Genomic DNA, 22,350 nt, shown 5'->3' on the forward strand with positions numbered 1-22,350 from the left:
GATTTTTCATCTCATATATTTGGTGAGTACACACCCATAAGAATTAATGACTCCAGCACTTAAAGGGAGTTAATGGATTTCTTTAGTTGTTCACACCCAAGTTATTGGCAAACTGTGCAAATTATGTAAAAAATTACCTGATTCAGTTCTAGGAGCTGAATCATACACCTGAGCAATGGGCAATTTAAGTAAAATTTCTACTTCAGGAAAACAACAAAATTCTCTACTCTTGTTAATCTTAATATGTTAATTGCATAAAGAAGAATGGCTTATGCATTAAAAAATGATACTTGAAAATTTTCCAATAGAATATCCTCCTGTAGGGAAATGCTGTTACAATGACAGCAAAATCTTGGATTAAGACATGTCCATACTTGTACAAAACAGAATAAAAATGGAGTAATTTAGATTTTTTTAAAATTAAAGTAACACTTTAAAACCAGTACATAACATTATGAATCATAACATTACAGCAAGGAAAAAAACAGATATTATGAGAGAACAAAAGGTTATGGCTTTAGCAAATGTTCCAATTACATGTGACAAGTTTTCTATAACATTATCTTTAAAGAAAATTCAAAATTCTCATTTTTTAAAATTCAGAACTGAAACACAGTAAGCCTCATGGAAATATATTGCTCAGTTTTGACCATTTGAAATGCCTTACCTTTTATGGGTGTTGTGGATGGTGCTGTATTCACCAAAGTCCAGCTACAACTGTTGTCTTACAATTAACAGCCATGTTGTGTTTTGGCAAAGTGATTTTCTCAGTTAAGTTTTCACACTTTACACAAAGTTGTAGGCCCACCAGTTCTAGTCAAACCCAAAAGGCCCACTTCTTCTGCACTTCAAAATGCAAACATTGGCTGCATCTATGTGTCACTGAAAAGAGAGGAAATGTTTAATGAATTCTCATGAGATTGCCATAATATGTTTTATTCATGTGCTTTACTTCTTTAGGGCAGGGATCTTTGTTAGATTGCACCAGTACTGGGGGCATCCCACAGCTATTGGAATAGTACAAGGGTAGTAACAACAATTTTCATTGCTGCTCTTGCTAAAAGTAGTAGATGAGGATATTGATAGCAGAACTGGAAAAAATTAATACAGGAAGCATGCAAGCTGGTGTGAGAAAATTTCCTGACAAGTGTGAAATTGCAAGTTATGGAATATTTCTCTAAGGGAAGTGGTAGCAACTTCATTGCTTAAGATGCAAGAAGATGTAGAATGAAGTAGGACAAGTTACTAAATATTAAACCATAGGAAAAATTTAGACAAAGGGACTGAAGAATATCTTAAATCTTTCTATCACTATTTTTTTTCATAAAAGTAATACAGAAGAGGAATAAACTGGTTTCTTGGAAGTTTCATGAATCTATGTAATTATTTTCCATACCTTCTTTCAAATAAGACATATCTCACTCGATGCCTCCCTGGAGTCACCTGCCCTGGCCCACAGACCTTAATGAGTAAGGTCATAACCCACTAACTGCTGCTTCTGTGCTGCCAGCACTCATGGCATGTTGAAGTGGGAAATATATGCTGAAGCATCTCTGTACTTAAGAGCATGATAATTAAATTAATTCAGTTTATATTGTGTAATAGGTGTAAGTCCAAATAACTGCATTCAGAATTTTCTGTGTTTACAGAATTCGTGTGGCTGTTGGGGTAGAAAATGTCCAGATTGCATTTACAGACCATATCACCTGGGGTCAGTCTAGCCAAGGCTATCCTAAATTTTCTCAGCAGATTGGAATGAATTTTGCTCTTTCCTTCTTCCTGTGTCTGGGGTGACCAGCTCAGGCTGAGAGGGCAGGTAGTGGAACAAGAACTGGGAGAACCAGCAGAGGTGAAGGGAGCTGGTCTAGGGAAGCTACAGCAGAGACCTGAAAATAGCAGGAAAGTGTCTACATATTTCCAGTAGTCTGGCCTTGGGGTGTGTCCAGGGAGGAAAAGGAAACCAATGACCTGGTGTAAGTGGACTCTGCTTCCATCTGTCCCTCAGGAGCAGCAGCCTGGAGAGTGCCAGTGAGAGTTTCCAGAGCAGTCAGCCTTCTGGCTGGAGAGGAAAAAGAAGGAAGGTTGCTACCCTAAGAAATCTCCTGTTTTCCTTTGGCCTAAACCTATTGTTGCTGTAGCCTATAACATAGCCCTAAAACTAGAATGGCCTGCTCACCTAGTGGTCAGCTGGCATCACTTCACATGGAGTTCAGGGTGGAACAAAAAACTGGCTGCATATGCCAGCACTTCGATATGGAATACAGTTTAAAATGGCAGAATAGCTGACTACCCAGAGACAAAACCCAAAGTGAATACTGAGTAGTAAAACTTTTCCCTTGGAATTAAATTATCTAACATAATGAAGTAAAAATGAAAATATTTTACTCTTAGGGAAGGATCTGATAAGAATACACATTTGAATTTTATTGTATTCTGATAGCTTGCTCAGTTGGTTTGCAGAAAATAGTTGTACTCCACCCTGCAGTGCCATATACAAGGAAATAGCAGCTTTAATGAACAATGAGGAATGTCCTTTGTGACCTTGTTTTGTAGATCCTTGTTTAAAAGTATAAAAGATTGTTGAATTATAACAGATTAATCTTCATGGGTCTCTCAACTTTCTACTTCCAAATTCTACAAGTGTAGTGCAAAGTGTAGTCTTGATTTCAGTTTATTCATGCAAGGAGAACTTCAGCTCAGATTCTTCTATAGCAATTCAGTATTTATAATCAGTTTTTTATTACATTTGATCTCAGTCAAACACAGCTGGGTGAGGTTTATCCCATAGTTATTAGACAAAACATACATAATGAATAAGTAAGGTCCATTGTTCTCATGTTTTCAGGGTAATCATTTTTCATAACTTAATGCCTTTAAGTACTGAACTTCAAAGGACATTACTGTTGTAAATATTCAAATCATTAGTAGTTTTCATACAAAGATGGGCAGTAAAGCAGAATTAATTTCTAGCTGGAGCTCAGGCTCCAAAGGTTAACATTTTTTACAGAAAGGTTTGGTGTCCAAGATTAAGGAGTAGTGTTACTTGAATTGCTTGTTTGCTGCTGCATAGCACCATCACCTGAAAGTAAAAGAGATCTGGATGTGAAATGAGATTGCTTACTCTACTAGGGCAAGGCCCTGTTCAAAAGAGCCAGAGGAGCTGGCCAGTGGGGGCCTCTTCACTGCCTGAACATTTCACTGAACAAAGGTAGTAGGTCCAAATCAGTGGCATTCCATTTTCTCATATATGCTTGGTAGATTTATTCAGCTTTCCTCATCTACCTATGTTTGCTAGTCTGGTTTTCACTTTAGTTTCTGAAAGTATTGGATAGAATATATGACCAGAGGTTTAGGAGGCTTGAAAATGTCTTTTAGAGTCATGAATATCTGTGCTTCCATATATCTCTTCTGGCCTTATATATTCTGTTTCTTATGAATGCTTTAATGGAGGCAGTGGCCCTTCTCATGTACTGTCATCTGCCTCTGACCTATTTGACACACTTCAGTAAAGGATTTGATCTCAGTAAAGCACTGAGATATTGCTGCTGGAGGCGACAGATATTTTATGAGTTCTAAATTCAGGAATATTATCACCAGGCATTGTGCTAAACTAGAAAGCAGCCATTAAGCTTTCTATCTCTTAATGCAGTGTTTGAAGTCATATGCTGATATCCCTGGAATGGTGTCAGATTAAATCTGCTGGACCCTGAGTCACTGGTCTATTTTATTGGACAGCTTCTCTGCAGCTATTAGTGTGTTTCATGTGCAGTGGTTGGTGTTCTGCATCCTGCTGCCTACCTCAGGCTATTGACTCTCAGCAATTTTGTATTTGTGACCTAATGGTTTATTTTTAGGTCTGCTTGCGCTACTGTAGTGATCTCTGACTTTTTTTGGAGTCCATTTAGCTCCTAAAATACTACTGATCAATTAGTAACTCCTTGCTTTCCTGCTAAACTACTTAGGTAATAAATTTTATAAATCTGAAGCTTCACAGGGAATGTTGATAACCTCTGAGCATATGTGGTAATATATATATATATATATATATATATATATATATATATATACACATATTGCCTTATACTCTAAGTTATGAAGACTCACCTTTTCATTAGAAAAAGTTTTAATGCTTTTAATATTTATGACAGGCTTTGAATTCAGAAGGGAGAGGGCCTTGGGCTAGAGATGTGTCTTTTCTTGCTCCTGTGCAATTCCAGAGAAGTTTAGCAGAGCTGTGAGCTGCTAGAAATCACTGTTTCTTGTCTAATACTTATGTTCTTCAGAGAAATGTTAGTATCCTGTGCAAAAAAAGTGCACATAAACATTTTAAATAGCTGGGTTAAAAACTACCACCAAAGGAAAAACAGCAGAAGCAACAGCTGCCTGGAAGCCAAAGGCTGACAGCCTAAGGAAGACAACTAGAAACAGACCATCTTATGAAAATAATTTTTCTGCCCCTCAGAAACCCAGCTGAAAAGATTCAGCATTGTCTGTAGCAGTCTGTTCCTATAGTTTGAGACAATAACTTCCCTTTTTCTGCCAAATGCATAGGACAGTGAAGATATCTGCAATGCTTTATGGATTACACTGGTGTGATGCTGTCTGTCTGAATTTTGTATTCATGGTGACCTGCAGCCCAGCCAGGGTCTAGACAGTAATCCAGCCTGCCTGCTCCCCTGGACTGCCTATCCCTGTAGGCAGCCCACTGCCAGGTGTCTGCCTCTTTCCTTTGGTACTTCGTTGTGCCTCTCCCCATGTGCTGTGAAATGGAAATCATCTTCCTGCATGGGCTCTGCTGGGATCCTGGTGTCCAGAGGAGGGCAACAAGGCTGGTGAGGGGCTTGGAACACAAGCCCTCTGAGAAACATTTGAAGGAGCTGGGGTTGTTTAGCCTGGAGAAGAGGAGGCTTAGAAGTGACCTTATTGCTCTCTACAACTCCCTGAAGGGAGGTTGTAGACAGGTGGGGTCTCTTCCACTTGCTTGGGCAGCAAGTGACAGAACCAGAGGACACAGTCTCAAGCTATGTCAGGGAAGGTATAGGTTGGATATTAGGAAAAAGTTTTTCACTGAAAGAATAATAAAGTACTGGAATGCTCTTCCCAGGGAGGTGGTAGAATCACCATCTCTGTATGTGTTTAAAAAAAGACTGGATATGCACTTGGTGCTATAGAGTAGTTGAGGTGTTAGGGCATAGGTTGGACTTGATGATCTTAGAGATCTCTTCCAACCTCATTATTCTGTGATTCTGTGATTCTGTAAATATGGATGGGCACCAAAGCCTTCCTAAGACCCCAGAGGAAGCCTGAATGAGACAAGGTGTGCTCAGCAGCATAACAAACCTCACCTTAGGAAGAGGTGGCAGGCCATGTCTTTGTATGATGAATAGTTACTAGCATAAAACTAAAATCACTTTTGTGTATTTTTCAGCTGGCTGCAGGACTCCTGCCTGTCTGGCTTCATGGTGGCTCAGATGAAAAGAAGAAATGAAATCTCTTTATGCAGAGGTGTGGAAAAAATTGCCTTATCATGGTGTTCATGAAACTAAACACTGGCAAGGGTGTAAGGGGTAAGGAGCACATCCTTCTCTGCACTTTCAGTGTCCCTCTGCAGAAGTGAAGTAGGCAGCTAAATAGGTATTTGCCACTTTCCTACCAGGGCACATATGATTTGGTGAATGCTGTCCTTCAGACATGCCTCAATAAGATGGACCAAATACCCTTCAGCAGGCCTCCAAAGGCATCTTGCCCTGTTTGCTGACTGAACATGGAACTTGATCCAGTTTCCTGAAGGTGGCTTAGATGGTATGCCTCATTTCACTTTTGGGATGTAATTGTGCCTGCCAAGATTATCTTGAACCAAGAGGAACTCTAAGTACTCTCAAGGAGGAAGTGAGACAATGGCACAGAGATAAGGCATCTTTGGGTTTAACGTCAAAAAGTTAAACAATGGTCGAGCAATTGACTGGGAGAATGTTAGTTCTAGGTGCCAAGCAGAGCTTCATAGGCTATTTGCTAAGGCTAAGGATCAAACTGAAACATTTATCACTGTAGTTTAGAAAGTCAGAAGTAAAGTGAGATAAAGGTAGAACTTGGGAGGCAGCAGCTTCATACAGTACAGGTGATCAAAACACAACAGTGTGTCCACAACTGTGCTCCCCCAAGGGGAGTGAGAAATTACAAAATGAAGAGGAGTACTAAGCTTGCACATTTTTCTGTTCCTGCTCACTGTGGCCTGAGTCAGAATTATTAATGAGTTTCCCTGTAAGAAACTGGGTTTAAATCTGCAGCCTGTGGTCACATCTATGGGCAGTGTTTTCTGAAAGGGACAAAGGGTCTGTGATGTGGGGAGATGCAGCAGATTCCCAGGTCACTGGTGGAAGCAGGGGTTTGATTAGTTGGTGGGATTTCTGTTGAGAGAGTGTGCCTATCCCATCTGGCTTGTGAGCAGGGTAGGTCCCAGCAAGTCAGTGGTGTGCATGTGGAGGCCAGGGAGGAGGGTCTGTGAGTCTGGGGAGTTTTTGCTGTGGTGGAGGAGTGGCTCCAATTCCCATATTTTCTCCATGTGCTAGTCTGCTGCTGGCTAGGATGGCGAAAGGAAAATTTCTGATTTGTGGCAAGCACAGCTGGCCCTGCCACATCAGTCAGGCAGAAAAAAAGGGGAAGATTTCATCAGAGGTTGTAATATATTCACCCAGAGATCCAGTCTAAAGCACTGGTTGCCACAGTTAAAGATGTGAAGGAAGCTCTGCCTGTCATCTCTCAAGGATGTGCACAGAAGAAAGGGAAAGGCAGAGTTCACCCTGAGGCCAGGATACACAGGTACACTCTTAGTCCTATAGATGAAGTGATGGAGGATTCTGTTTTTAGGGTTGAAAAATATGAGTGTATCTCTGAAGGCAGTATGCACTGAGAAGAGGAGATTATTGTATACAGTACAGTTTATTCCTTCTTTTAATTGATCAGAAAAGAAAAATTTATGAAATTGTATTAAGCCAGCTCTGTTAACAGGGAACTTATTAAAGATTGCAAACAGAGGAAATGAGAACCTAGGAAATGTCAAAACAATCACTTCCTCTGAAGCTGTAATCAATCCCTTCCTTGCATGTTCATGTTATGATACAGCTCTTCAGTGGCATAGCAGTGTGCTCTTTGTCTACAGGATTCAGTGCACAGCAGAATCAGTACAACACATAAGAGCTGTTAACAAACAAAAAAAGAGATAAAAAGGCAAAAAAAGTCTAAAAATGCATTCCAGCAGAGCTAGTTGGTTTTTATCCAGACAATCAGTACTAGTCTCCAAATAAAAATATCTTCATCCATCAAGAAACCCTTGGGATTAAAAAACCCACCCAGCTAAACAGAAAAATAAAATGTAAATATGTCCACAAAGTCTTGTTGCTGAAATATGTATCACTTTGCTAAATAAAACTGACACTCTGTGATATTGGAGAAGTGATTAGGAGTCCAAAATGTATTCTTCCAGTGGAAAAAGCTATATATAAAAGAAAAGGAAACAAAAGGACTTTCAGTTCATTTGTCCCTATTCATAGTTTATGTGACAAATAACTACAAGCTCAGATGTTCCAGAACTGCAAGCTTTCTAAGTCATCTTTAACATTTTTTGTATTCAATAAGGTTGCCTCTACAGTGCCATAACCCAGAGTTTTGTAACATTTGCCCAAGGGAGTATTTATTTGTGGGTTCATTGGTCACATCCTATGGCCACTATTGCCAGTTGCTGAGGTAGTTTACAGAAGTATAAATACTGTCCAAATATCATTTCTCCCTGTAAACAATTTCAAATGAAAGGGGCCAAGGCCTGACATCATCAGGTGCTGAAGCTGTGAAGAGAGGCAGAGAACAGTTCAAGAGGCACCCTGTCTATCAATGTGGGAGTCTCACCATCACTTTTGGCCTAGGTCTGTATAGCTGGATCCAAAACAAATTTCTACCCCTGTGTTTAACCTTCTGTACCAGGTTAAAACTGAGGCAGGCATGTTTTCATACTTCTCCTCATTCCCCTCTTCTCCCATCTCCTCCTACACAATCTCCTCCCTGCAGTGAGGGAGCCAGGGCTGGGCAGCAGGGGCATGGCCAGGGACAGCTGCGCACCACGGTGGCCCCACTGAGGGCAGAGACAGCACGGCCCCTGCAGCAGCATTCATCCACAGGAACTGCCCTCCCTGCAAAAGGGAAAGGGGCAGTTTCCTCAAGGGAAAAAGCAAACCTTAGTTTCCTCCAGGAAAACAGAGATGACAGACAGGTCATGCTCCTCAAACATGACCTTGCCAGGTGATTGAAATCACATTTTCCAGCCATCTTCTTTCCATCCATAGCTCCAACTACTTTTGGCTGAGGCTCTGGGGAGTTCTATCAGATGGAGGCTTATGAAGTCACTGTGCAGCCCAAGAAGAGCTCAGCTCTGCCAGAGAGCTCCAAAAAGACCCAGTATTCAGTGATCTCTCCGGCTGACAGACTGGAGAGAGAGAAATGGTGAAAGTAGCAGGCAGTTTGATGGATTGAGACCCCTGGTCCCACATGCTGCTGTGCTGAGCAGCTTGGCCTGCAGTCATCCTCCTGCATCCTGGGCCTCACTGTGCCCCCTCCTCCATGGGACATGCTGCTTTTACTCTGCCCTTGCACTGTCTCACTCTGTAACCTGTAGAGAACAGCTCTCCCTTCTTGTTGGGTTAGGAGGCTGCAATGGCCCAGAAATGGGAGAGGCATGGCAAGGGGGACCAGAGTCAAGAGGAGCAGGGAGATGTTCTTGGACTGGCACCCCTAACATGCCATCAGAGGCAATGTGGCTGAAATTATTTGGTGCATCCTAAAGCAGCAGCTCTGCTCTTCCACGCTGCCCTTCTCTGTGTCCTTCTCTCTCTTTCCTCCCTGCTACCACAGCTACAACACCAAATCTTCTGCCCCTCAGTTTCACTCCATGCAAGCCAGTTCAATCCAGCAGAATGTTCTACACCTAACTTTTGCTTTATAACCATAGGCAAGTTGTTACATGGTTTATATTTCTCCTGAAGATTGATGCTTTGTTTAATGTATTTTTGTTAAGATCCACTGAATCTTTTTGTCACTTTTTAATATATAATATTTTAAACACTTTTAAACATATAATATAAAAGCTAAAACTCGCTGTTGGATGAGATCTAGCACAAGATCTTCAGGACTGGCCCAGAAATTCTTCCTGTTGCTCAGCTCTCACATTGGCAACCTCTTTGGGACCACAATGGGACCTGATTCTTTGTCTTTCCCCTTACCTTAAACTTAACCCTAACGCCAACTGCAGCCAATACCTGAGATTTACATAAGGACCTCCAGCCTTGGCCCTTTCTCTGCCCAAAATTTCCATAGGCATGTCTTCTGTAGATCCCTGCCCAAACTGGACCCTTAGGCTTTGTCTCACAACTTGCATTAGCTGTAACCCTGAAAGTAACTGAATCCATTACTCAAGATCTCTCATCCCATCAACAAATTGAAAAGCTGAAAATTATTTGTGATGCCCAGACTTACCTGTAGCAGCTTCCTGCAACTCCACATCAACTATATCACAAAACTAACAGCAGACAAACCTAGCTGCAGCCAAAGCAAGCAAAAAACCCCAATTTCCCTAGGCGTCCCTTTTGCAGCCATACTCAAAGTTTTGGGGTTAGGGGAATAACAAAGCCTATTAATCCAGTTAAGAGTACTGAAAAGGGGCTTCCAAGAGAGAGTTTGTGCACCAAAGGTATACTTCCCTGAGAAGTCTGATCACTCCTTGGGGGTGATTTATCAACAGGGTTAACAGGGATGCAAAGCCAAGGCATCCAGTTGTGGTGGGGCTGTAAAGGGCCTGTAGAGACAAGATTTGGGCAATGAAAAGAATTTTCCACTGACCCCTTGTTCACTTGGCCAGAGCTGGAGATCCTTCAGTAATACCCAATCCACCCCTAGGATTAGAGTTGAGGCAGCAGAGAGACAAAGCATAGGAGTCCAGTCGTGGGCAGAAGTCCAAAGACTGTTAAGGGAGACCTAAGGCTGCAAGAGGAATTCCCTCACAAGAAGTTTTTCATCCAGGCCACAGCTGTCCGTTGTAGTCTCATTTTCCTAGGACTTTTTCTTGTAGGATATCATGTTTATTTCCATGAAAACACTTGCTGAGAACTATGAAGGGCAGATGTGTCATGATGTCTCGTTATGTGCAAACTGAAAACAAAATTGCAAACAATCCTATAGAAAATACTCTCCAGATGGAAAATAAAAGTAACATTTCCTGTAATGTTATGGAATACAAACTGTGTATTAAAGGGGCTTTTTGAATTTGAAATCAAGTATGTAAGAGGTAACAGAACATGAGGTTTATAACAGAGGAGCTAGTGTATGGGGCTGAGTGAAAGACCTTCTTAATGACTTGTAAGAGAGGAATGGAGGAAGTATGATGTTCCAATTGCAGTCTTAAGCACAGCAAGTAATTTAAAAGTAAGCAGTGACTTTGTGGGAGTCACCTATGAATACACATGCTGGTGGTAATTCAGGAAAATCCCCAGAATATGAAACTGAAGGAAGCAAGCCTAGTCTGAAAGCACCTATCCCAGCTGAGAGTGAACTGTAGACATAAATAACAGAACTGGTAATTTTTTTACTGCTACTGTAAAAACTTCACATCTAAGAACTGAAAAGAAACTTGCCCAGAATTCAGAATTTCCCAGATTTTTAGAACATAAAGTTTCAGTTCCTCTGAAATCCAGATTTTGTGTTCTGGATCCAGTTAGGTTGGTTAGTTTTGTCTTCAGATTCATAATGCCTGATGAATACACTGAAAAATAACCTTCTTCCTCTAATATATTTTTCTGGAGACAATAACCCTGAAATATATCTCTTGATATCAATTAGTTCTTCCTTTACACTGATAAAATTAGCTACAACCTCGCAGGGGCTCCATGAGCATGACAACGTTTCCCTAATGTAGCTGAGGCAGGAACCATATGCATCAGAGTGCTGTGGCAGTGCTATTCACATTCTGTTAATGCACCCCAAACTGAATTTCTCTCTATTGTTGTACTGTAGCAATGAAGAGATGATGGTGTTTTTCTATAATTTCTATTTTCTATTAGGATCTCTATTGTGTGCAGCTGCTGCAAGCTGCAGTCCCCCCTTTCAGCCCTGAGTATCATTTGCCTTCTCTGCATTACATGGTAAGAGGGGACAGAAATTCAAAAGGGGGGATGATCACCAGCTCACGTGGCAGCCCGTGTGTACAGAGATGGCAACCTGGATACAGAGCAGCATCCTAACCAGCCTCCCCAGCAACAGGAGCTCATAAACAAAAGGCTTGGATCATGTGATGGAGCTGATTAGGGTGACACACAGAAAAACAAGGAAAGTTTTTGTGGAGTGGGGAATGGTATTTAGTAGTCTGTTAGGGTGACCAGAAAGAACTAGATTTTATTCAGTAGTATTTGGAAAAGGAGAATGTCTGTGCATGTGTATTGACCTGAGTGCTCTAGAGCGTAAATCAGGAGCAGAGGGACAAGGATAGGGAAATGCTCTAGGACTCCTTTGAGAAATGGTGAAGTTGGGGCAGAGACACTGGCACAGGAAAATCCAAGGGTTGATTAAAAATGAATTGTTTTGCTAAACAGCAGTTCTGATCTTCAAGTGGTGAACTCATTTAGCTTTATACATCTCAAATCTCTCTTGTATCTTTCCAACAAGGCTATACAAATTTCATGTCCAATCAATTTTTTAACTGGACTACAGCAGATAGACCTAGATGATAATTTTTTTTTCTTGCTCAGTTCTTAGGCATTAGAGTAATGTGTTTCCTTCAGAGAGGCAGGTGCATCATCTGATGACCACTCTCATTCACTGTGGATGCTGTTATGTGTAAATCTCCAGCCCTGGGTTGTGGCAAACCAAAGACTGCAGTTTTTCATTTCAGCCAGCCTGCAGATCTGGTTTGTTGTCTTACACAGCTGACCTGAAGCATGAAGTGCTGCTCTCCAGGTCTCATCTGTACCTAGATGAAAAGAGGCCTGTCCCTCCAGCACTTACTTACCACTTTGCCTTCAGCAATCCCAAACAAACTTCTAGTGTAATAAATAATTTCAAATCTGTTCTTTGTCTCAGAGAAAAAAAAAATGAACAAAACTCAGAAATGCTCCACATGCAGGCTCACTAATTTTCCTATGCAGCGAAGAATTTCTTTTGAGGGCCAAATGGATTAAATGCTCTTTGGTCTTTTTCTCCTGTTGGCCTAAGTGACATAGCATCTTCCTTTATATATAGCAATGGATTGACGCATATCTGGGATTAACAGGAATGGGTTAGCTTTAATTCCAAAAGTAAACAATGGACTTGTTTATCAGCACTAAAGACTGAAAGCCATTCACTGTTCTTCATGGTATTAAGCCTTTACCATGTCAAGCACTAACGATTTTGAATAGGGCAAGCAGTTTTCCCTTGCACAGTGGCACTCTGAGCTCCTCTCTCTGGGCTCCACTGCAATTAACATTGAAATAATGGCATGTGACATGTTCCTCACAGAGGGAAGACATGCAGGAGATTTTCAGAAAGATATTTCTGGTTTGGGGATGAATTATTTATATATCTTAACTGTAGATCTGTCTAATAATTCTGTCATTAAATGCTATCTCACCCTCTCCTTCTGTCCTATGCCAAAATGGCAAACCCCCTGAAATTAAACTGCTATTTTTAAATTCTAGAGCATTAGTTTATTTGTACTTTCACATATCTTTTAATAAAGTGTGTTAAAAACCCTGAAATTGTCTTCACACTTTGATCAATCAAAGTGTGTATTTAACACACAATCTGTCTCATTAATGGCAGATAGTGAACTTTAACATCAAGAAGTGTACATGTACATGTATTCTACCCACAAAAATCCTTGAGATCATCTTCAGACTTGGAGCCTATTTCCCCATGTTCAACGCTGTGTTAAGTAACAGCATCTGCCCTTTGTATTCCTGTAGTATACTTCCAATATATTTGGATGCTGAGTAGGTAGGAAGATCTACTCACAACTGATACGCAAGCATGAAAAGCTAAGAAAATTCATTTCTGAATATGGTGATTATTTATCCATCAGTTCTAATGTTATAATACTACATCTGAGGTCATAAAATTGTCACAAATTGCTGAAATTAAGAATTTCCATTTTCTAAACTGAAATTCCAGTCCTTAAATTCCTTATAAATCTATATTTCCACAGCTTTTCTTAATCTTATCTCATCAATCAGTCTCCACACCCAGCGATTCTGGTTACAGCTCTTATATCTCTGATACTGCATTATTTTTCATCTTACTTGCAATACAATAACAGAAACTTTTTCAGTTAGAATTTTTTTTTCACACACAGGCTACTAGAGTTTTCACAGTTACTTTACTAATGCTAGCAGTGATGTACATTGCTTTTCTTGTTGAAGGAGTATTGCTATAAATTGAAATATAGATGAGTAAGAGATATTGTATCTATGGGGATAACATGATCTGAGGTATCTAGAAATGTCTCTAACCATACACACACACATACACACAAATGACTTTGTGAAACTGGACTATCAAATGATAAGTTGTGAAAACCTAAGTGTAATTTCTTTGCCTTTTCATTTGGTTTTGTGGTAGTGCAGACTAGTGCTTTATCTCCACACTCTTGTGCTTGTTCAGTGTCTGGCATGCACAGCTGTTCATGGGCTTTCTTGTGTTTGTGCTTTCCTTATTTTGACCTATTTAACATGACTGGTGAGGGAGAAGTGAGTGGCATGTTTGTACATATGCATTTGAATTACATGGCTTCCTGTGTGTGTGTGAGTGCATGTAGGGCTGTGTGTGATGACTGAGAGCAGACATCACACATGCAACCATGTAATTTAACATTATGAATGAATATCTACTTCCAGCTTTATTGTTTTTCAGAAAAGGCATTTGGGCATATTGTGTTTAGAATGGGCTCAACTGGCATTAATTTTCTGCAACTAATTCTTTTTAGTTTCTCATTTAAATGTACCCCATTTGCTGTGCATTTGAAGCTGAAGGCCTCTCTTACATAATAATGTACAGCACAGCCCCACAACATGCCCCCATGATGCCAGTATTATCTGAACTTTACATGACTGCCTGTCTTAAATTTTACCACCTTTTTGCCTGACTGAAATGTATTTAATGGTATATTCCTTGCCTACAGTTTGTTTCACAGTAATTGAGGATGTGTTCCATAGTGCAGTTTTAAATGTAATATGCCAGACAACTGTTGTTTTCTATTAATCATCTTAGCTGAAATAATAGAAGCACTTTAAATTTTGAATGCTAACTGTTCTTTTAAAAGCTAAATATATTCTGTGCCTGTCTGTTCCTTTTAGTGAAGAAGAAAAAAGGAAAGTATTAAGATGATTAGAGACTTTGGGTCATCTTACAGAAATGCTTCTGTTTTGCAGAACATAATGAGACAGTTATTTTCCAGGAACTGTAAGGAAATTAGAAGGAAACATAAGTCACCCAGGTGTGCTGCAACTCTGAAAATGAACCATAATCTTTGAAGGCAGCTGATGGCAGAACTGCTCATTTATGGTAAAACATTTTAAAATTCCTTTTATTTTTAGCTGTGCTCCTCTTATTTATTTAGGAGAGGGGAAAAGGTGGAATTTTGGTTTTCCAAAATTTTAGGTTCTAATTATGACTCATCACGTTAATGACAACTGGGGGATTATACACACTTTGGGGCAAAGGCACTTGAATTCAAAGAATTTAAATCTGTGCATCTCACTATTGTTGTGGGATCTTTCAGAAATATGAGGAGCCAAGAGAGAGAGCTCATTGATTCAGAGAATAGATATCTTCTTGCTTTGGACGTGGAAATGGAAAACTGCAAACTCTGAGGAAAATAACTACAATTAACTGCATACTAATATTTTGTCTAAGATTAGTATTTCTGAAGGAAATTGTGCTGAGCCTTTTGGAGTCTCTGAATTTGCAATGGTAGCTCTTTTATGGCCCAGCAGCTGGTTGCCTTTTTTAGAGATGTCATGGATGCTAGATTTGGCTTAATCCCAGTTAGAAGTTTTCTTCCCAATCAAAGGCTGAATAGGTATTGTGCTTCCTACCTTACTAAATGCTTGCTGAGATTATCCTCTGTCACTTGCTGCTTATTATCACTGTATCCCCAAAGACCCATCCTCTCTGATGCAGTGCTTTTAGAAGTGTTATTTCATCACTGAAAAGATGGATTCTAAATGAAAAGGTACTCTCTACAGAAATAACATTTCATCTCAGCAAGATAAAAGGAGCTGCCTGTGGCTAGGTCTGGATTGTGCTACTTTTCTTGCACTTCCCTATTGATTTTTGAGCTTCAGGCCTTCCCTTGGCTTAAAATGGGGGATAATGTGAATTCATGGAGTCTGCAACCATAGAAAACTGAGACACCCTGAGATGAAGACCTATTCTTGGGGTATGTCGAGATGATGACGTCGAGAGAGAATTGGGGGCCAGGGAGAAAGGAGAAAGCAGGAAGGAAGGAAGGAAAGAATGTGAGCTCAAGCCTTAAAGGACTTGCTCAAGCTGTGGTCTTACATGGCAAACCTGTGTCCTATCCCACCGAAGCAGTGCCATGACCAATCTGCCTTCTTGCCAGTTTAAAGTAACAGCAAAGTTTGGAATCTTAGATTCCAACAAAAGTGGTTTGGCTTCTGTCCAGCCTGAGAAAAAAAATATCCTCCTGCAGTCAGACTTTTCAGGCACACACTTTTCATAGGGTTAAAGAGTGCTTCGTCCTTGTAGCAGCTCTGGGTCAATATGCAGAGCAAGGGAACCTCTGTGAAAGAAAGATGGACACAAAAACTCGCAGGCTTATTAACTGGAGTAGAATGACAAATGCTCATCTGTAATACATCCCTTCACTCACCTCTGCCCTGAGCTGTGAATGCCCTAAACTGCCACCTCCCATATCAGGGCAGTTGTATCTAGCCTGGGCTGCCAAACTGAACCAGGTAGGTCATCCTACTTTGTTCTACTGTGGTCCTTTTAGTCCCTGGAGGAAAAAAAATCTGCTACCGAGAAGTGATTTCTCTGCAATACTGTAAATAGCAAAAAGCACTCAAGACCTATTGGCAATATTTTGCTTTCCCTGAGACACAGCCTTCCTCTCTCCCACCATCTTCCAACTGATGTTCACATCTGGCACAGTTAGGGTGACTTAGTCGTGTCCCTAGTGGGTTTATGAGGATTAGATTGTGTCAAAAAGATGCTGTAAGGTATTTTTTTACTGAGAGAAATGTTGACAATAAAGAAGCCTATGCTTTCTGCCAGCTAGGTCTCCTGAGCTGCCTGGCTTTGACTTCTCAAAGCTCCCTGATATGCCCAGCTTCTGGGGCTGACACATTCCTGATCTCTGAATTGATGGCTTCCCAGCTACTTGGCTCACATCTCTGTTGATTTCACAGCAGCTAGCTGTCTGGATGATTGAGATTTTTTTCCCAAACCATTTTTTGAAAATTCCTTTTGTCAAAAATTTGGCATTTTTTTATGACAAAAGGGTTTTCCATTATGCCATCCACATGCAAGGGTCTTCTTTCAGAATGGGGCATTTTTGGCTAAGGGAAGAATGGGTTTCCATTGTGGTGCACAGGGCACTGGGAGCATGTGTTGGGTCTCTCAGGCCTCCTAGCTGGTATGTGTAAGTGTGGAGCTGAAGCAAGGATGCTCGGTGTCTAAATTTTAACAGGTCTACAGTTACAGTCAAATATGGTTTTTACAGAGAAATAAATGGCAGCCCTTTATTCAACATATGTGTGCCCTATCAGTTTTCTCACTGCAGGTTAGCACAAAGGAGCCGTGACACAAGCATGAAGTAGTCCATTGTACCAGGGCCTGTGCCAGCCCCAAGACAAACACAGTCTGGGAAAACCAGGGAGCATCACAAAGGCTTGAGGTCTGTTAGTCTGAGGCTGAGCAGCTGGTGTTTCTGGACATCTCCTTTTGCTTCATAAGAATTGTTACTAAAATGGCACAAATTAGAGACATCTCAGAGATACTGCAATAGCTATCTAGTCCTAGATCCCCTGAATTAGAGAACTGCAAGATTCTTTTCACATTTGATGATCTAAATCAGCATTAAAAATGTATAGGACCGACCCCATGAACTGAGAAACAAAGCCAAGTGTAAATAAGGAATGGGATGACTTAAAGCAAGACATCTGTCTTAAAAACACACACAGTTGTTCAAAAATGTTATTACTTTTGACAATCTTCATTATAAAGCAGTTCTAGACTGGGTTGTGTCCTGACTGGATTTCATGCTATAAAATATGAGATAAGTGAGACCTTAGACAAAGACTTTGGAATAGAAGTTTAAAATGCTGCACCAGATAAGGACAGGCAGGAGGATTAATGGGGTGTCTCACTGATTTTGATCAGTAACGCACAGAGATCTTATCTCACATACCTACTAAACAGCTCAGAAAAGAAAGGGAAAAGGGACAATTTGAAGGCCTAACTTGGAAGGGTAGCAGAGGAAAAGCATATTTACTGACTGAGGAGGACAGCGTTTGCGTCACAACCTTTATTCAATATTTTACTTTTTTCTTATTGTTCCATGTGTAGCTGTAAGCCTTATGCTCTGGTGATCACTCAAACCCTGTTCTGAATTCTTAAAGCAGTTCCTGACATGGTTTTGGCTCATACCAATTCCTCTGGCAATTTCTGAGCACAGGAGTCAAACTAGGCTGGGAACTAGTCCCAGCAGAAGCCGTGGAGAAGTCCATGTTCTTTTGGAAGCTGAGAATGGACAGATGCACTCCGTGCAGTTGGTCAGTGAGGGGTCCTGGGAGCACTAAATAGCTGTAGCCTGTATGCACAGCACAGCTCGCTGTAACTGGCTCCAGTTACACTTGGAAATGGACCAGTGCTCTCTCTATTAGAGCTCAGGGTGGAAAGCACTGTTAGGCTGGACTCACTGTTAGCGAGTCCTGTTAAGGCTCACTGCCTATGAAATGTTGATCTGAGGGACAGACCTTGTATCACATCAATAATCTATGGCTGAAAAAGGGACAGAAGTCAACTCTCCTGCCTCTTCAGTGTAAATTCTCACTTTCTTTCTATTTCTTTCCCTTATTATTGACTGGCGAGCAGATGCAAAAATTATCTCATCTGGAAGAGAAGACATAGGTGTTTTTCTGTTCTCTTCTCCCTGGATAATTTAACTGATGCACGTGAAAGTGCAGGGGAGCAGAGACCTTCTCATATTACCCTTTTTAAATTGTCACCAGTTCTTTTTGCACTTACTCCAGTGCCTTAATCAATTGACTATAGAGTCAGTCCCTACTTGCTTGTTCTCTTGCCTGTACAATTCTTACATTTTTTTCTTGTATGTTGGCTTATTTCAACAGAGGCTTCAGAAAATGAATTGCAGAGCAGCTCTCTTTTGAACTGAGGTGAGTTGCTCAGGGCTTAGAATATTTCCTGCAAGATAAGATTTGTGAATTCAAAGTGCCTTTGAAGTCCTACAACTATTTCATAGGTGTTGCTTTTTCCAAAAGCACAGGCATTCCCATAATCACCAGATACTAGTTGTGAGAAGAGTTTTTCTGCTGGGCCATAAAACATACACCAGGCTAGCAAAGCTGAGTTTGTGTGTGATACAGGCTTTAGGCTTTTTAGGCACATAGTATTTTATGTCATAGAATCCCAGAAAAAATTAGGTCAGAAAGTAATCCCCTAGTCCATCTCCCCACTAGGGCAGTACCAACTTCCTAAGGTAGGTCAGCTTGCTCAGGGCCTTGGACAGGTGGGTACTTTGGATCTCAAAGAAAGGAAAACCTACCATTCTCAGGGCCCCTCATCCAGTGCTCCACTACCCTTATTGAAATGCCCCTTTCTGAAGTGTGTGATCATTCACTGCATTTTGCCCTTACATTGTACACCACTGAGAATTGCCCTCTACGATCCCTTTTAGGCAGTGGAGGACAGTTCTCTTTATGCCTTTTTTCTCCAGCTAAATAATTCCAATTCCTTTAGCTTCTCCCCTCTGCACTTTGGAGCCATTTAGCCACTATTCTCTCTTTGGCTCTCCAGAGAAATCTCTCTGGTTTGCCTTGTATGAAAGGGTCCCAAACCATACAGAATATTCCAGATACGAGCTCATGAGTGATAAGTAAAAGGAAACAAACAGGGTTATTCCATCTCAGGTGGACTTTGTGCTTGCCTTTACTCAGCATCATGACCTTCTGCCCAGTTCATTTCTCCAGACTTTGGTTCCTTTTGAATGACGACTCTGCCTTCCAGCGTGTCAGCAGCTTCCATCCAGTTTGGTGTGATGGAAGCTAAGGATGCCTTTCTGCCACCACTCAGGTGGCTGTTAGATACACTGTCCCAGAGCTGAATCACAGAACACACTCATCACTGGCCCCCAGCTGTACTTGTTGTACCATTGAGTACAACCCTTCAAGCACAACAGCGCATGGCAGTTCTTCCCACCAACCCTGTGTCCATCCATCTCCTCACATCTCCTCAGCTCTGAGGACACTGTGAAAGAATATGTCCAAAGCCTTATGGAAAAGAAAGGTAAATTTACTGTTCTCCCCTTATCGAGTCTTTCATCACAGGTGGCAATCAGGCTGAACAAACACAATTTTCCTTTGGTAATTCTGTGCAGATTGTTTCCAATCATTTATTACCCTTCATGGACCAGGGAAAGGCTTCTACAAGCTGTTACTTATCATGCATCCACCTTCTGCAAAAAAAACCAAAACCCAAACTTCCTTGGAAATAACAGCAACTTATTTCCAGCATCAGAGACAGTGATTTTATTGTATTAAAAGGTTAATGTAATTAAATTTCCACATGTGCAATGAGGAGAATAACAATATTGGGTATTTATTTTCAATCTTGATGGTTGTGTGTAATGTGCAGTATTAAAAGGGTTAAGAAGCAGGCTTTGTGCTGTTTCTCATTAGGGCAAATTCAGCTTTCAGCTTTCAGGCTTAAAGGCTATCTCATATCATATGTATACTGCCACATATGTAATTTGTTGGGTAGGACTGGTTACATTGTGGAGATGGCATAAAAATTCCTAACAATCTTTCCTGCCCATAATAGCTTTCCAGAAGACAGAACATAATGCTGCCCATGCACGTTAAATCTTTGGATGAGCTAATATGAAATACTTCTGCTGTTCTAATTTCCTCTTGTGTGTATTTTTTCCTGGCTCAGACTCAGTGACCTAATTCTTTTCTTCATTCTGTTCAAGGTTTTTTCCAAGCTACTCACATCGGACTCTTCTCCTCTGTGGAAACTGTGCCTTTATTTCTGTTATGTGTTAGCATATTATTTCTATTTTGTATTGCATAGTTGCACTGACTGCCCCGCTGCTCCTCTGTCTCCTGACCTGAGGGTGGATACTAATAATTGTATCATGGCACCTCCCAAAAACGGTGACCAGGACATCCTAGTGGATATAGTTCTTGTCCACTAGGGAATTATTGCAACCCCACGGGAAGATCTTGTAGCATTTACATTGAAAAGATCCCATTTAAAAAGTAGCACCTAAAAGAAAGTTGTTTGCTTCCCTAGTCTCTTGACTGGAAAAATGAACTAGGCAGTGTTTCTCTATCTTGCTTTTGAAAGCTACATGAAGGTTTGTTCAAAACCTTTTTCACAAGTTATATATGGTGCTATATTTAACTAAACAAAATACACAAACTGAAAGCTCCTTCGTTTTCCCAGTTGTGAAATCCTCAAGCTAGTATGTGCACGTCTCCCAGCTAGACTGAGGCATGCTTAGGCTGGTTCAAAGGCATGTTGAGAGCAGACCCAGCAGTTTCCCTGTCTTTGATTCTGACTCAAATGCACTTTTTTCATTCCAGCACATAGAGGAGGTTGACAAAAGGACACCCTTGCTTTTTTTTTTTTGTTTCACTCAGTAGCATTTCTAGACATCCATTTATTTTTTGTGTTGTGTTTCTCAGTAGTTACTATACTGTGGTTCCTTAGGGCTACCTTAATAAATGTCTGCTTTCAGACTCAGACTTTTTATTGTAAGCAGATTTTGTGCATTTGCAAAATAAACTCCATGGCACCACTCATAGGCTTAGTGTATTAAACATGACATAGATTGTTTTAAACAATCTTCCTGTCTTGACATGAATTGGTATGAACACTGTAATCACTGTTTATCTGGTGAGAGAGAGGATCATTCCAGTCAAGAAATAAAAACACCCAAAATTATGAACATGGCTTTGGAGCTTTAGCCTAGGAATTAAATGCATCTTTTCTGTTGAAGTGTTATAGAAATTAATTTCTGTAACTTTAGTTTCAAGTTATACATATGAGAAACTGTTTGCTTGATCTATGTCTTCATGCAGCCAATACAATTTCTTGAGCTGAAGAAGGCTGTATACTTGGACCCTGTGAGAGGCTGACTTCTCCAGTTAAAGGCCAGATTTTCCACATTCCTGCAGACATAAAAGAGCAAATAAACTGCCTGTCACAAGTGCTTTACTACCTTTGATTCTCAAGCCTTCCTGTCAGTCTAACTGATATTGCATGGATCTGCTTCTTCAGTCTTCCTCACACTCCTGGTCAGCACAATCTTAGGGTTTCCTTATGTGCTGGTGTGTATTTGTACACATTTTAATTTAAGAGGAGCAGAGACCCCCTGGTTTGTCACCCAGACAGCACTGAGGAACTCCTGCACCACTTTAACTCTGTGAACTTTTAAAAAAGAGGATGGCAGAGAAGTTGGTGTCTCCTAGGTATTTTCTTCAGAACACTGTACTATTCCTTTTACTGCTGGTGTTACAAAATACTGTAGAAAAGGTATTTTTCATTAAAGGTAAAATCCAGGGACACATGCAACTTTCTGGTTTTGCTTTGCTTCTGAATGATGAAACCAGTGTTAAAAGGCTTCTCACACTAGTTGGAGAACAAAAGCAACTAAGTTGCTGGCTTCTAAAAAAAGGAAAGAGAAAGTCTTGAGATGAAAGAGAGTTATATTTACCTCAGTCATAAAACCTTTTTTTTATTTTGTTTTGTTGAGTGGTTGGGGTTATTTTTCTTTTAGTTGAACTCTTGGAAAAGTACAATTTCATTTCAAGACATTTTGGTTCATATCACAAAGTTATTTTTTTTAAGCAATAAGACCAGACAGGGCTTGACTTATTGTGCAATAAGTTATGCTTAGGTGCATTCTCAGGCATGAGCCTGCAGGCTGAGTGCTATCAAAGTGTTCCACATAAATTATTTTGTAGTTAAAAAAAAACCCAACCAAAAAAAAAACCACTAAAAAAACAAAACAAACCCCAAACTCAGAAAAAGAAAATACACTGCAAGGTTCTGTGCTTTACACAGGCCATC

At 40.5% G+C, this 22,350-nt stretch overlaps 1 long non-coding RNA gene across 1 annotated transcript in view; it reads left to right on the forward strand.

Annotated features, from left to right (window-relative positions):
• The window catches only part of LOC143694131 (uncharacterized), a 150,387-nt gene that overhangs the window by 105,832 nt on the left and 22,205 nt on the right, over nucleotides 1-22,350 (forward strand). The window contains exon 2 of the long non-coding RNA XR_013182369.1: nucleotides 5,429-5,567. This is a non-coding gene — a long non-coding RNA (uncharacterized LOC143694131). The remainder of the gene's footprint in view (nucleotides 1-5,428; nucleotides 5,568-22,350) is intronic.

This window comes from Agelaius phoeniceus, chromosome 5 (assembly GCF_051311805.1).
Source record: "Agelaius phoeniceus isolate bAgePho1 chromosome 5, bAgePho1.hap1, whole genome shotgun sequence".
NCBI lineage: Eukaryota > Metazoa > Chordata > Aves > Passeriformes > Icteridae > Agelaius > Agelaius phoeniceus.